This window comes from Misgurnus anguillicaudatus, chromosome 3 (genome assembly GCF_027580225.2).
Source record: "Misgurnus anguillicaudatus chromosome 3, ASM2758022v2, whole genome shotgun sequence".
Lineage (NCBI taxonomy): Eukaryota > Metazoa > Chordata > Actinopteri > Cypriniformes > Cobitidae > Misgurnus > Misgurnus anguillicaudatus.
Genome location: NC_073339.2, coordinates 4,474,081 through 4,490,299, shown reverse-complemented (window position 1 = coordinate 4,490,299; position 16,219 = coordinate 4,474,081). Strand labels below are relative to the sequence as shown.

General features: G+C 38.0%; 1 long non-coding RNA gene across 1 annotated transcript; it reads left to right on the top strand.

The window, feature by feature from the left end:
• The first annotated feature begins 3,108 nt into the window (after nt 1–3,108).
• On the top strand, nt 3,109–15,227 carry LOC129445243 (uncharacterized). The gene is made up of 3 exons (XR_012363630.1): nt 3,109–3,219; nt 14,406–14,717; nt 15,168–15,227. It is a non-coding gene; the product is annotated as an uncharacterized lncRNA (long non-coding RNA).
• The last annotated feature ends 992 nt before the right edge of the window (nt 15,228–16,219 follow it).

Below are 16,219 nucleotides of genomic sequence, written 5' to 3'. Positions count from 1 at the left end.
CATCCAATGTGGAAGCTCAGAAGGTATTTTCGCTAATCCTGTATGAGTGCAGTCATGTCTGCAAAATATATAATAATACGAGCATGCATGATACATATGGAAAGTAAAACTGATTTATAATGTATAACAAAAAGTACAGTCTGACTCGTATAAATATAAATTCTCATATAAAATGTTAGTATTCAGTAAACTTTGAACATACATATACATAAACTTTAATTCAACATACACAATAATAGTAACAAATAACTTTTATACCTTTATATCTGTTCAAGAGTTTTTTTTATTAGGTTAAATAAAAAAAGGGCTTGGAACTATATAGAAGAGTAATGTATGTAGCCTACATGAATTTATTAAATGTGGTTTTATTAAATTTATTTTTTGGGTAAGCCATTTACTGCAAGCATGTGAAAAAATAGGTCGTTCAGATTTTGCCCGTTTTGTGAGGTAGGTAGCAAGGCGAATTACAATAATACCGCCCCCTTTATCTGCAATATCCAACCACAGCACTGCTATTTAGTCCAGAGAGAAAGAGAGAAAGAAAAAATACTTGACAGCACAATTGAGTTTCAATTACAACAAATCACCATTTTGTGATCAGTGTTTGCACTTAATCCGCTCATTTGCATTTTAAATGACACACCCAAAAACGGCACACTTTTGCTCAGGCCTACAAAGTGGCAATTTTAACATGCTATAGTAAATTATCTGTAGAGTATTTTGAGTTTAACCTTCACATACGCACTCTGGGGACACCAAAGATTTATTTTACATCTTAAAAAAATCTCATAATATGACCCATTTAATATAATAATACTGGTCCCAATTTGCAAAAAGGTATCACAATGCTCTCTTCACATAATCACTGAGGGCTAAGCCACCCTTAAGTGGGTGGCACACCGGCTGCGCAGCTCAGCGTCGAACACGTTAGGTGTGTTCGAGATCATCTGGCCCTGCGCAGACCGATCGGCGAGGTTTGCCGCTTGCAGTCGAGGGAGGAACTGGAGACGGAGCCGTCAAGCCGGACACCTGCTGCTTGCCGTAGTGACGTGTGCGCCGTGTTTCCTTGTTTGTAATCGCAAATGAAGTGACTTAGATGCTGAATTTGATAAAAACAAACCTTTTAATAAAAAGTTGCAACCAGAAACATTTTATATCGAATATTTTAATTGCTGCTTATACTGTATACCAGAAAATAACGGGAAACAAGCATATATTATTAAAATACCAATAGAGTATGTTATTTTCATTTTTATTTTATGACACGACACAATATAACATATTTAATGATATTAAAGTGGTTTTTCCTGTTTTAAAACATGAAATTATAATGTTTATTAGTGAAACTAATGGTTGGATTAAACTTGAAACGCACGTGATCGTTGTCATCAATGAGGCGACCAATCAAGTAAAGCTGTTACGTCATCACAACTCCGGGCAGCCGCTCTGGAGAAGCTGCACCGGCTGAGCTAGCCGGCTACTCTCGAAACGCTCTCGCGGTACTTAAAAACCATATGACACAGTCACGTGCCTGCAGCGCCAGCTGAAGTCGGACAAAAGTACTAACCAAAATGCACTGCTTCAAGTCAGCCGCCGATCGGTCTGCGCAGCGCCGCATGAAGTCGAACACACCTGTTGCTTTCTATGAGTATACGCACACCTGTCCGCGCCGCCCAGCTACGGCTCAGGAAGTTGCTCAAATCCCTGTCTCGCCACAGAGCGCCACTCACATAGTTTAATATGAAATAACATCATAATTGTCCCAAATCATTAACGATTAACATTGGCTGCTAACGTATATTTTGCATTTTGAAGTATCTGACAAAGCTCGCGCTATTTAATGTGCACTTCTGATTTACGATACCTCCGAGTTGTCCTAGACGCGACTCAACGCGGCACGGCGTGACGCTGAGCTGCGCGGCCGGTGTGCGACCCCCTTAAGAATGAAATCCTAGAACCGCCCATGCTTGCAACACAACTTGGACTTGCCTTTCTTGACTTATGGGACTTGACTTAGGACATGTCTTTTTTGACTCAGGACTTGATTTGAGACTTAAATGCAAAGACTCAAGACTTACTTGTGACTTGGTCCCACCTCTGCACCTCCTTCATGTTTTGTGACGTTATAGATGAGTGAACAGTTATTTGTGCTGAAAACTGATATTTACTGAACTGAAATTATGTTGCTTTTATCGATTATTAATTTTAATCAAACATATTATTTAAATAAATGTATAAGATAAATTACAATTAAGCATTAAAAGTATAATTATTACATAATGAGGGACCAGTCCAGTACACATTAAAAACCCATACTGGGCCCTGGTATATAACATGTGGGCTTCAATAAGTGGGGACAATATGGGTCCTATGTTTATTGCCCAGCTGGGCCCACATAAGCCCCACTCAGATTCTATATCAAATTCATGTGGGCAAATTAAGGTGGTGCCATAGTGGACAAACCCATATTGGGCCCACATGGGCCCCATCTTGCAATGTTCACTGGGCAATACGCAGTCGTTTGCTCAAACAACTTGATGGAAAAACACCATGTGTCAGAACACCATGGACGTCAAGATGAAAACATCAGATACAGAGCCTGATCCTTTTTCATTCACTATCGGAAAATCTCACAAAGCTATAATCATCGCTAAAGGAACTAAAGATGCACACGGAGGAAAAGTAAATCCACCTGTCTTCGACATGACAGCATACCTCAGGAAAATGAACATGTGATCACACTCCAACCATTCACATTTGTTTGTTTCTTTTTTTGCGAATAAAAAATATGCTTCACGTTTGGATGGAAACCCAGCTACTGTGTTAGAAAAACAAATCAATTTATTCATTATAGCATGTTACATTGAACAACCGTTCTGGATCCAAACTATTTATTTCTGCTGTCATCTTTGCCATTTTATCTGTGTACGCATCTGTTCCTTGCTGACATACTGATGAGCGTTTATATCACACTGATCTCAGATTTTAGATCTAATTCCTAACCATTACAACAGAAAGCACAAACACTGACCTCAAATATGTGTAAAAAAAAGTGAGAGAAGGAGGAAGTTTTGCAAGCGAGTACTCTTATGCAGTTTCTGTGAGTAAAAAAACACAGTTCACACTAACATGAACTACTGATGTACTGGTCTTGCTGGAAGATTTACACATCAAAAATGAAGTTCGTCTATGCTGTGTGCATCTGGATTTGTCTGTCAGGTCAGTTTTGTGTGTATTTATGTCTCAGTAGTTTGATGATACACAGCAGAAATTGGAAAGTTAAAATTTCAGTGTTAAACATTTTTGAGTTGAAATCAAAACCTAACGAGTAAATGAAACATATTTAGAGTAAATTGATGTTCAGAGTTGGAGTTAATTGATCGAGTTAATCATCAAAGTTTTAACCCAGATATGTAACATTTTTAATGCCCCTGTAATGCAATCTGTAACTCTATCCTCTCTATTATAATCGTTGTTACTTGTAGAGTTTGATGGCTGTTTCATTTACAGTCACTATCACTGCAATCAGTGTTTGCATTTCATTCGCTCATTTGCATTATAAAGGACACACCTAAAAATGGCAAATTTTTACTTGCATGTACACAGCAAAATTGCCAGTGTTAACATACACTGTATGGGTATAACCAGGTGTTACTCGTGTAAACACCAGCAGTGTACATTTAACTTTGGTGTGTATGAAGTGGTAATTTTAACATGCTGTAATAAAGTATATTTTGAGCTAAAACTTCACATATGCACTCTGGGTACACAAAGACTTATTTTACAGCTTAAAAATCTCATGATGTGACCCAATAACACTTTTGTGAGACAAGGAAACTCTGGCCTAGTTTTCAAAATGTAACTTTCTTGAAAGTGTTCAATTAACTCTGATGAATGGAGTAGGGGTGTGCAGCGGAGTCAGTATTTGTATCTTTATCTGTATTTGTAACAATCTCAAAATTATTTGTATCTCTATTTGTATTCGGATGAAACCTGAATTAAAAATAAATTTAATAAACTGTTTACAATCTTCAATCTGTGGCTAACACAAGGAGAAAATATCTACTCTTTAAATAGCTATTATCTGACAACTATTGATAACATTACCATCTGTAATTTAACGGTGTAAATGTTTTTAATTAATACGGATATAGGATGACCATGAATTAACTCTCATTTGAATAGTCATTGACATAAAAAGCTTATTTTTTGCATATAATACAAGCAGTGTCACAGAAGTTTAAAGGGGCCATGGCATGAAAATGTTAGCATTGCCACTTTGTAGGTGTGAGCAAAAATAGGTCATTGAAATTTGGCTTTCATTATGATGTCATAAGGATATCTTATTAGAATAATACCGCCCCCTTAATGTACACTATCCAACCACTGCACTGCCATTTAGTGCAGAGAGAAAGAGAGAGAAAGGAAGGACTTGACAGCACAATTGAGTTTAAATTACAACAAACCACCATCATTGTGATCAGTGTTTGCACTTCATCCGCTCATTTGTATTTTAAAAAACAAACCCAAAACGACACATTTTTGCTCAAACTTACAAAGTGTCAATGCTAACATTTTCATGCTATGACCCCTTTAAGATCCTTTAGAAGGGAAGTTTAACACTGTAAAGCACAAGCAAACATGCTGAAAGAGGAACTAAAGGCAGCTAAAAATCATCAGGACATCAACATGGGCTTATTTTAGAACATTTTGGGCCTTACCTCCAGATAAAGTAATAAACATGATTGATGATTTTAATGTTGTTTAGTAACATGTGCGTTTTTAACTCTCCGGAGCTTATGTTCCAGTACCGCTCCACTCATTCACTTCTCCACATGGACTCCCAGATAGCATGAAACCATTGAAACAACATTAACAATTGATGATTTGTCAATGTTAATACCATTGAATCAATATCAGGTTTGCACCCTCCATTTTTATTGAAAAAATGTTGAAATTACAACAAATCACCATTATCATGAACAGTGTTTTCTCTATGCCGATCTAAAAGTGAATGTGTTGAATAAGATTGCCGTAATGTTTCAGTTGTAGCTTTTGCTTCAGAGAGATATCAATATTTGGATACAAATCTCAACCATGGTGACAGTAAATGGTAAGATAGAGTTTTCTATCCTGGTACCCAGCAGGCATTGCGGCATAAAGCTTTGTTGTTGATTGTCACCATTGTTGCGTTTCATAGGCAAATGAAGTGTCCGTAAAGGCTACGGACAATGTTCTGCAAATCTACAGAATTTTCAGTTTATGAATAAAAGGAAATGTCTGTAAACATAACGGAGAAAGTACCAGTAATTTTCAGAGTGCAGTCACTTTTGCACCGCTATGGTAATTTGATTTCATACGCCGATCGGATTGCGCAGTTTGGCAGGAAATCAAACACTTGGTGTTGAAATATCATAGACAAGTTTCCTGGGTGAAATAGGTGGGCCGCCATTAGCCTTTCACTCTGCCAACGATTTCCTGTTGTGTCTGCCAAGCACTTCCGGTTAGTGAGTTTGCATCTTTTACTGTCTTTGGTTAGCGTGCAGAAAAAGTAAACTATGGATGGTGTTACAAGTGTCCAGTTTTCTTAACGTTCTAAGAACGTTTCTAGGTTGTCTGAATGTTAGAGGAATGTTACATTTTACCATTTTTAAACGTTATGACAATGTCATGTTTTAATGTTCACACAATGTTTAAAACAACACCTGTGTATTATATTGACTTGTTTGATTGATTGTTATGTAAATGATAGAGAAACATTTCATTTTATTATTTTAAAACTGTTATAAAACATTATCTTAGTGTTCATTAAAAATATTGCTGTAGAGAACACAATTCACTTATTAGGTTTAGATGTTGATGTTTTGTTTTTTAATATGTTTTATTAGTGTTTGTTTTAGTTGGACTCTTGACTTTTTGCTTGCTATTTTTTTCCCTGGTTGTGTTAACTTTGTGTTAATCACCACATTTGTTATGAACATGTAAAGTTCAAAGTGTAATTCTGTGGTCCCAGCTAGAAATAAAAAGTTCTAAGAACGTTCCCTGAAAGTTCCCAATGTTCCCAAAAACATTCTGCCACCGCTAAAAGCGGCCAGTTTTTTTTAAGTTCTAGGAATGTTTCTGTTGTCTGAACGTTAGAGTAATGTTACATTTTACCATTTTTAAACGTCATGACAATGTCACGCTTCAATGCTCACACAATGTTCAAAACAACAGCTGTTTGTTGTATTGACTTGTTTGGTTGTTGTGTAGATGATAGAGAAACATTGCATTTTGTTGTTTTAGAAAACATTGTTTCTGAATGTTCAGCAAACATATCGCTGTAGAAAACTCAATTCACTTGCTGGGTTTGGATGTTGAGGTTTTGTTTCATTTTGAGTCACCCTTGTTGTGATTCGTGTTTGTTTTGGTTGGTCTCTTGACACTTGACTTTTTGCCTGCTATTTTTTTCCTGGTTGTGTTGACTTTGTGTTAATGCACCACATTTGTTGTGAAAAGTTGTTAGTGTGTTTCTGTGGTTGTTGGTACATAATGGTAAAGATCATCACCTAATACATTTACTAATCAAAGGTTTATTTTCTGCCAATGGTGTATGTTGGATCCAACTCTTTCACAGCAGTTTTTCATTAAGGAGTTTTAGAAACTTTGGACAAAAAATATCCGCTGTATAGTTGGGATGCCCAAACATCAAGAATCAGACTATGAATCTCAACCATGGTGACAATTAAAATTGTTTAAAAAATCCTTATTTATCCATGCTGCAGTGCATGCTGGGAGTCCTGAATGAGGTTTGTAATTTGTTAATACCCAGCATGCATTGCAGCATGAAGTTTTTCATTTAATTGTCACCATGATTGAGATTCATAGTCTGATTCTTGATGTTTGTGCATCCCAGTTACACAGCAGTTATTTTTTGTCCAAAGTTTCTAAAACTCCTTAATAACAAACTGCTGTGAAAGTGCTAGATCTCATTTACATTTTTGACAGAAAATAAAGTTTTGATTAGTAAATGAATTAGGTGATGATCTTTACCAGTATGTACCAACAACCGCAGAATAACACTATTAACTCGGCATGTTCATAACAAATGTGGTGCATTAACACAAAGTTAACACAATCAGGAAAAAACTAGCAAGCAAAAAGTCAAGTGTCAAGAGACCAACTAAAACAAACACTAATCACAATAAGGGTGACTTAAAATGAAACAAACATCAACATCTAAACCTAGTAAGTGAATTGAGTTTTCTGCAGCAATGTATTTACTGAACATTCAGAAATAATGTTTTCTAAAATAATAAAATGCAATGTTTCTCTATCATTTACATAACAATTAAACAAGTCGATATAATAAACAGCTGTTGTTTTAAACATTGTGTGAACATTAAAACATGACATTGTCATAACGTTTAAAAATGGTAAAATGTAACATTACTCTAACGTTCAGACAACAGAAACGTTCCTAGAACTTAAAAAAACTAGCCGCTTTTAACGTTGGCAGAATGTTTTTGGGGACATTCGGGAGCTTTCGGGGAGCGTTCTTGGAGCTTTTTATTTCTAGCTGGGGTGCTTGGTTTATTTGTAAAGATCATCACCTAATTAATTTACAAATCAAAACTTTATTTTCTGTCAATAATGTAAATGAGATCCAGCACTTTCACAGCAGTTTGTCATTAAGGAGTTTAAGAAACTTTGCACAAAAGAAATGTCTGCTGTGTAATTGGGACGCACAAACATCAAGAATCAGAGTATGAATCTCAACCACAGCCCACTTTGTCGGAATGGAGGGACTGAAACGCCTCTGAGCTTTTCAGGTTATTTATTGCATTCCCATCCACCGCCATGGAATCAATAAAATAAGAAAAGATCTTGAATGTTGTCCGCCCATTATGTTACCTTACTTGGATGTGGAATGGTCAAAACATCGTTTTTAACAAGATTTTCGGTCAAATGTTGCCATTCCAAAGCCATTTTTACACCACTACTCAGCCTGCGCAGGAAGTTCTTGGCAGAAACAGGAAGTAAACCTGAAGTGCCCGGGAAACTTGTCTATAGCCTAATATGTATATGCAGTTCAACCTGCTAAAGTAGCAAGTGTAGCATGCTAATGGTCAGTGCTTCACATCTAAATTATGACTGATAGTTCCTCACGCTATTTTTAGTGGGTATACGGAAATCCTTGACAATTCCTGGTGGGTATATGGTGTAAACCTGCGTATCACGTAGACTACACCACTGCTCTAGTAATTAAACATCTGAAATTATCTTTATTTGTACGTTTTCTGAGAGGTGCACCGTCCTACATGATTAACCTAATACAACAAAGATGCGTGTCCATTAACATTTTGATTTCAGTTTAAAAACAATCAGGAATTTGAAAATGAAATGCAGGACTTCCTTGATGTTTAAAGAGTTAAGATAGAAGATAAAGTTCGGGACCTGATTTATGTTAAAAAGTGATTAAGATTGACAAGACTCGATGACTGACAGATCCGAAACGCACAGACGCATGCATGGATGTATACACATGTAAACAGAATAGTTCAAAGACATCTGTTTTGAAAATAATTTACGAAAGCATAATAAGCATTACAACAAACTTGCTGAGCTCATTATTATTTATGTCCATACAGTGTTTGCGCGGACATAACACATTGTTTTAATCATCATCTAAATAAACAATCAAATTTTCAATAAAAATTTCAAATAACAGCATGCTCTTTTATTTTAAAATCAGTTTTGACCATAAATGTAATACAAGCAACATGATTTTAAACAATTGAGGTAATTAGAAAGTTTTAATTCAAATGGTTTAGTTGTTGTTTATTTACTTAATTTTTATGTTAATTGCAATTCATGTCATAGTTAGAATGTTACATTTTCATATTTTTATCTATTTACTTATTTATTTATTTTATATTCACCTAGACTGACAATAAAGCTTGCTTCAATTTAAAGTAATTAAAAGATCATCTGTGACTGGAGTCACTTGGAGACACTGGGCCCTATCTTGCACCCAGCGCAAGTGACTTTGTCAGTGACGCATGTATCATTTCGTATTTTGCACTGGCGCACAGCGGGTTTTTCCCTCCACAGACGCACGTCGGCAAACTAGGGAATGAACTTGCGCTCCCTGGGCGGTTCAGCGAAAAAAAGGAGGCGTGCTCCGGCGCAAACCATCTCTTATGCTATTTTGCCGTTTCAAAAAACAATTGCGCCACTGACCAAAAAAAAACTAGTCTAAAGTCAGTGGCGCGTTGCGCGTGGTTCATTATGCTATTTTAAGGGCGCATGCTTGACCATAATGTATAGCGTGCACAACGCGCATTGCTTATCTAATCTACACAGATGCAACAGTTATTTTTGCAAATCATAAATTGTTACAATAAAAAATATAAGATAAGGGAAATCATTAAATCATAAATTGTTACAATAAAAAATATTAATACATGAGATAAGGGAAATCATTGTGGTGAGCATTGTGGTGATAGTTTTTATTTATTTTGTGTGGCAGCGTTTAACAATTATCATGCAAATAACGATTAAAATATTTCCATAAGTTTGTTGTGTGGCTGTATTACGTTTATTTTATCTAAATAATAATTAAAATGTTTTCATAAGAAACCTTCATGTATGTGAACTTGATTTGTAAGTTTACTTTGGGGTTGAACCTTGCTTGCGTTTCTTGTGTCCGATTTCAAAGCCCCCAAACCCGTCATAATAATAGCAACCCGCCATGGAACTTGCGCCCTTGCGTTTAAAGGGAATGTTGGATAGCGTTCTGATTGGTTTATTTGACGTTACGCCCAAACCACACCTATAAATAATGAACCTACTTCAGACCAACCCCTTATTGATTTGCGCCCGGCGCAAGACTTATTTCTCCCGCCGGGAAAATAGCAACAGCGCCCAAGATCCGCCCACAAAGTCACTTGCGCTTTGCGCTTCGGACTTGCGTTTCAGATCGTTAAAATAGGGCCCACTGAGTTATTACCAAATATTTCATTATCAGAGTGCAGCATTTTATCAGGCTTTTCTGGTATTATGAAATTAAATAAAACGGAAAAAAACGAAAAAGGTAAATTTTTAGATAAATAAGAGACGCGCACAAAATGTCATTCATGTAATTTCATAGATTGCACTCATTCACTTCTCACAAATATAATTCATGCTTTAAAGGGCACATGTCACAATAATTTTTAAGATGTCAAATAAATGTTTGGTGGCCCCAGAGCACATATATGAATTTTTAGCTTAAAATACCATATAGATAATTTATTATAGCATGTTAAAATTGCCACTTTGTAGGTGTGTGCAAACATGTGCCGTTTTGGGTGTGTCATTTAAAATGCAAATGAGCGGATGAAGTGCAAACACTGATCACAATGATGGTGGTTTGTTGCAATTGAAACTCAATTGTGCTGTCAATAATTTTTTCTTTCTCCCTTTCTCTATGCACTAAATGGCAGTGCCGTGGTTGGATAGTGCAGATTAAGGGGCGGTATTATTATAATAAGATCCCCTTATGAAATCATAAGGATAGCCACATTTCAGTGACCTCATTTTTATGTGCTCGCAGAGAATGGTTTACCAAAACTAAGTTACTGGGTTGATCTTTTTCACATTTTGTAGGTTTATAGAAGCAATGTGAACCACATTATAGCACTTAAACATGAAAAAGTCAGATTTAAGAAGTTTATAATTAAGTGCTGTTCCAGCAAACACGTGGTTGTGTCTGGCCAATTCTTTTTTTCTGTTATTCGGATGAATTTGTTATTCGAAGTCATTATCCGTGCCCTTCAGAATAACGTATTCGGCTTCGGGCACATCCCTAGTGTGGAGCTATATAAACTCACAAAAAGTGTTGAAATCAACTCTGTGAGAGATCATTTAACACTGGACTTTTTGCTGTGTATAAGTTTGGTTAACGTGAAGGCAGGTCAGCACAATATTTTGAGGTACTGTAATAACTCATACAACTGCAATGCTATTTAGACAAAACCAAAGCATAATTTGCGGATGGATTGTCCGGATCATCATATGTCCTGCTTCCCTACTCCCAATATAAATGTACATTGCTTCTGGTTAAAATAATGAACAACTGTATTTTATAATAATGAACAAAACACATGATTTTGTCACAAGTGACTTTCAGGGCTGAACCATAGATGTGAGGAGAAGTTCCGCCCGGACCGAATTGTGCAAACACCCGTCACTTCCGGGTAACCCCGGGCAACCAAATCAATGGCAATGTGTAACAGGTGTGGGCGATGATGTGGCGATCGTTGATTGGGCGGTTCACACGCTGAGATGAGTATAAAGGAAGCGTGGAAGATACAGGAAGTTGTCGTGGTTGGAAAGAAATACTATGGGTGAGGCTGTGTATGTGCTGTTACGGCGACGGGCGAACAGGCAGAAGCATTTAAAGAGGACTCGCTGATGGAATGAAGCATTTGGAGATGTACCAACAGATCAGGTTTGAAGAAAACAAAGTTTGAAGAGTCATGTGCTTACCTGTTTGTATGTTGCATTGAAGGCAGAGTAAAGAACCGATCTCACGGCGAGAATAGGACAGCGTTGTTGGGCATTTGGAGGGCTGTCGGAAGAAAAAGAGAGTTAAGGAGGAAGGAAGACGAACGTTCCGGAAAATGTGAGTACAGCGGGTTGTTTACTTTCATTTGGACACCAGGAAATGGAGATTAATTCTGTGTGTAGAGATTGTTCATTGTTTTAGTGGCCCCACCGTGGAGAACGAAGCCGGTGGGCGAGCCAGAGGATTAAAGGGCAACGCATATCATCGTGTGGGTACTTGAAGCGACAACACCACTGCCCGTGTCAGTGGCCCCAGCGTTTCCCTCAGGGTGTCTTGACGTAGTGTGGAGTACCGGCCTTATGAGTCACTAAAGTGTGTGTATTGCAGTGGGTGAGTGTGCTTTTTGATGTGTGTGCACCTGAAGTCTTGCAGTGCTGTGCCGTGTCTCCTGTTGTCTGCAGCCGCACTTAGGTCAAGGCAACCTTGGTGGGTGCTACGTGGACTGCTGTGGCAATGACCACCATCCTGTATTCACCCACCTACAACTTCAGCCCTTGAGTCCAAGTAAGGAGAAAGTCGAGCGAGTACATCAAGTGAGGTATTGTGGGGGAAGACCATATTGTAAAATGGGGAGTGGTGAAACTGTTACGAACTAACCATCTGTGTGCATGTCTTGTACTGTGGAGAGACTCCAGCTGCCTGTCCCTCTGATCTAGGTACCTGCCCGGCCCATGGAAGGAACAGAAAGTGGGCGTATCAGTCTGACCGCACGGATGCAGGGTCGCGGCCCCATCTACCTCCCTTTCCCGGGACGACGCCAGCCGTGCTCGGTCCAACGAGTAGCAGTGGAAGCTGGTAAAGACTGCCCTCCCTAGTCCTTGAATGAAGCCAATGTGACGTATGGTTTTTCTTGTACAATACCTGGCTGTGAAATCAAAGAACCCAGACACAGTGATTGAGAAATCCGCTGCCCGTAGTAAAGTTAAAAGTTATACTCACCCCAAAAGTCCTGTAAAGCCCAGAACAGCACGCCCAGTGAGACACTGAGAGTTATCTGAAACAAGCTAAAGCTATACTTACTCTGAAGAGTCCTGTAAAGCCCAGGACAGCATGCCCAGTGAGAAACTGAGAGTTATCTGCACCGAGCTAAGAGCTATACTTACCTTGAAAATCCCGTAAAGCCCAGAACAGCACGCCCAGTGAGACACCCAGAGTTATCTGAACCGAGCTAAAAGCTACACTTACTTTGAAAGCCCTGTAGAGCCCAGAATGGCACTCCCCAGTGAGACACCCAGAGTTATATGAACCGAGCTAAAAGTTATACTTACTTTGAAAGCCCTGTAGAGCCCAGAACGGCACGCCCCAGTGAGACACAGAGAGTTATCTGAACCGAGCTAAAAGCTACACTTACTTTGAAAACCCTGTAGAGCCCAGAACGGCACGCCCCAGTGAGACACCGAGAGTTATCTGAACCGAGCTAAGGGCTATACTTACCTTGAAAGTCCGGTAAAGCCCAGAACAACACGCCCCAGTAAGACACCGAGTGTTACTTGAACCGAGCCAAAAGCTATACCCACCTTGAAAGCCCGGGGAGCTCAGAACAGCACGCTCAGCGAGATACAGAGTGTCACTTGAACCAAGTTAAAATTTATACTTACCTTGTTCTTTGCCATGACTTTAGGAGCTCTGTGTAATTAGCTGTGAGGACCTGGGGTCCACGGACGGAGGAGAGTTGTCCAAGTAGCCTGTGGAGAGAGGAGACAGAAGGAGCAAGTCACTTCCAAGTCGGAACTAGTAGCAATACTCACCTTACCTTTTACTTGCATTCTCGGGAGTTCTGCTTCAGTGTGTGGTGTCCACCTTCAGTCTCCGGGGAAGTAGACGTCGGCCCAGCACCCTGTAGAGAGGAGTGGAGAGACAAGTCATTTCAAATCCCGACTCAATGAATAGTACCCTCACCAGGTTGCAGGTAGCCGCTCTCACTTTTCCACCCACTTATTGTGTGTTTGCATTTCTGCCTCCAGGAGAAGAGGAGGGCGCCACGCGTCAACAAAGCCACATGGAGGAGGACAAAAGGCTCCCAGGAGAATATACTTACCGGCCGTGGGAGCGGAAGAGCTCCGTTTCCCCTTTCGCCCTGTGGGCGCGCTTGCCCTTGGTGCCTGGCCCCCTTCCCTCCTGCAAGAGGAGAAGAGAAACAGAAGACTTTATTTTAGATTTCCCTTTCCCCTTCCCAAGAACATTTTAATTAATTTAAATGAAGTTTGTTTTAATTTCACTTATCTTCTCTCGTGTGCTTGGTCATTGGGGTATCTTTGGGGACCTCCTCGAGGTGGAACTTAAGGGGGGGACATTAGTGGTCCACCCCGACCGGTGACAATTTGTTTTAGTAACAAAATACAAATCACCCACAACCTCAGTGAACCTCAAATCAAATTGACCTGTTGGGGTAAATTAACCAAGAAAGGTTTACATTTGACCTGACAATGGGCTAAAACAAACCAGAATAGTTACAGCCCAGTACGTTGGGTTCATCCCTTTTTACCCTTTTAGAGTGTATAGTATGTTGCTTCTCTACTGTGTCTGTGTGACACATCAAACTTGCAGTATGATGATATAAAAATAAAATGTCTCTCTACACTTTTTACACAAGGTTTTCATACTGAATGCTCATAAATGTAGCTTTAAAACTATGCTAATAGACTGTTTCAGAAAGAAAGGTCTTTGTGATTGATGTTATCATAAAACTGTACCAGTATATAAACACTACTCAGTTACTCAGACCTTCATCTAAAAAATCAAACATCATTAAAAATCAAGAAAGACATCGTACTGTGTGCAGGTGAGTTAATATGTTTTCTATTTAATTCAAAAGGGTTTGGACATTCAGCTGCTGATGGGATTTTTATAAACAAACGTGAAGGAGATCAAGTCACAATTACATGTACTCCTGTACCGGATTCAGAAAACAAAAAGTATTTCTGCAGACATCAATGTAAAGATGAAGATATAATAGTATCATCTGATCGGACTTCTATCGGGAGATTCAGACTGAAAGATTATGGAAAAGGAAAGTTTACAGTGACGATCACTGATCTACGGGAGTCAGACTCTGGGAATTACAAGTGTGGAGTGAAGCTACATAAAGTAGACGAATATGAAGAGGTCAATCTGAAAATATCTAAAGGTAAAAATAACAATATTTGGTGTTCTACACTGTAAAATGCACTGTTTTGGTTGTATTTGACTATTTCACACATAACACAAAAAACACAAACACACCTTTGAAGACTCCAACATCAGAGACAAAATCTGAATCATAAACCTCCACAAGTAGATCATTCACTCCCTCACCTGATTACATCATTTTACCTTTAGATGGAGATGGGCTTGTGATGGCTGTATGAGTAATATTAGTCTACATGTGTTTTTCATGAACACTTTGCTGATGTCATTTGCTTTTTCATTTGAAGGTCATAATCTAACATTAATTCTTAGTCTGGATTCACAATGGCCAATCAGTTTTCAGCACTCATTCATTTTTAGTTAATTGTATCATTACTTTTTTACATGTTATGTACATCTGATTAGATACACATGTCTTTTTTCAGTAATTGTAATTCATTAAATCTTTCAGGTGTTAACAGCGATATTACCACTTATACAACTGTCACACCAGCGATCACCACATCTGGTAATGTGAAGTGTTGTTTTTTTCATTACTTCATAGTCTTGATTTACCAAAACATCTAATCAGTTTTCATCAGTTTTCATTTCATAATTTTTTGTAAATTTTATCATTTTTTTACAGTATGTACATCTGATTAGATATGCATGTCTTTCTAGCTAATAGAGAAAAGTTTTAAAAGCATTCCTTGAACGTTCCCAAAAACGCTCTGCCAACGCCAAAAGTGTCCAATTTTCTTGACGTTCTAAGAACGTTTTTGTGTTGTCTGAACGTTTGAGGAATGTTACATTTTACCATTTTTAAACGTTATGACAATGTCATGTTTTAATGTTTACACAATGTTTCAAACAACAACTGTTTATTATATTGACTTGTTTGATTGTTATGTAAAAGATAGAGAAACATTGCATTTTATTATTTAAAAACTGTTATAAAAAATGTCAATGTTCAGTAAAAATATTGCTGTAAAAACACAATTCACTTATTAGGTTTAGATGTTGATGATTTGTTTCATTTTAAGTCACTATTATGGTGATCAGTGTTTGTTTTAGTTGAATTCTTAGCCATTGAAGGTTTGTCGCTAGTTATTCCCTTGTTGCATTACTCTATATTTATAAGAAACATTTTTATACTAATCTAACATCATTGGTGCAGTTCTGTAGTGATTTGTACACAACGTCATTTTAAAGATCGAAAGATCATCATTTTATTCACTCATCAAAAGCTTATTTTCTGTCAATCGTGTCTATAAGATCCAGCACTCCCATAAGCATTTGTTATTACAGATTTTTAGAAACAATGGACAAAAATTAACCACTGTGGTCTTGAAACACACAAACATCAAGAATCAAAGTATGAATCTCAATAATGGTGACAAAGAAAATAGTAAAAGATTAATTATTTATCCATGCCGAAGTGCATGCTGGGAGTCCTGCATGAAGTTTTGTCAATAGATTGTAAAATCCTTATGACAAAGTGCTGGATCTCATTTTGACAAAATA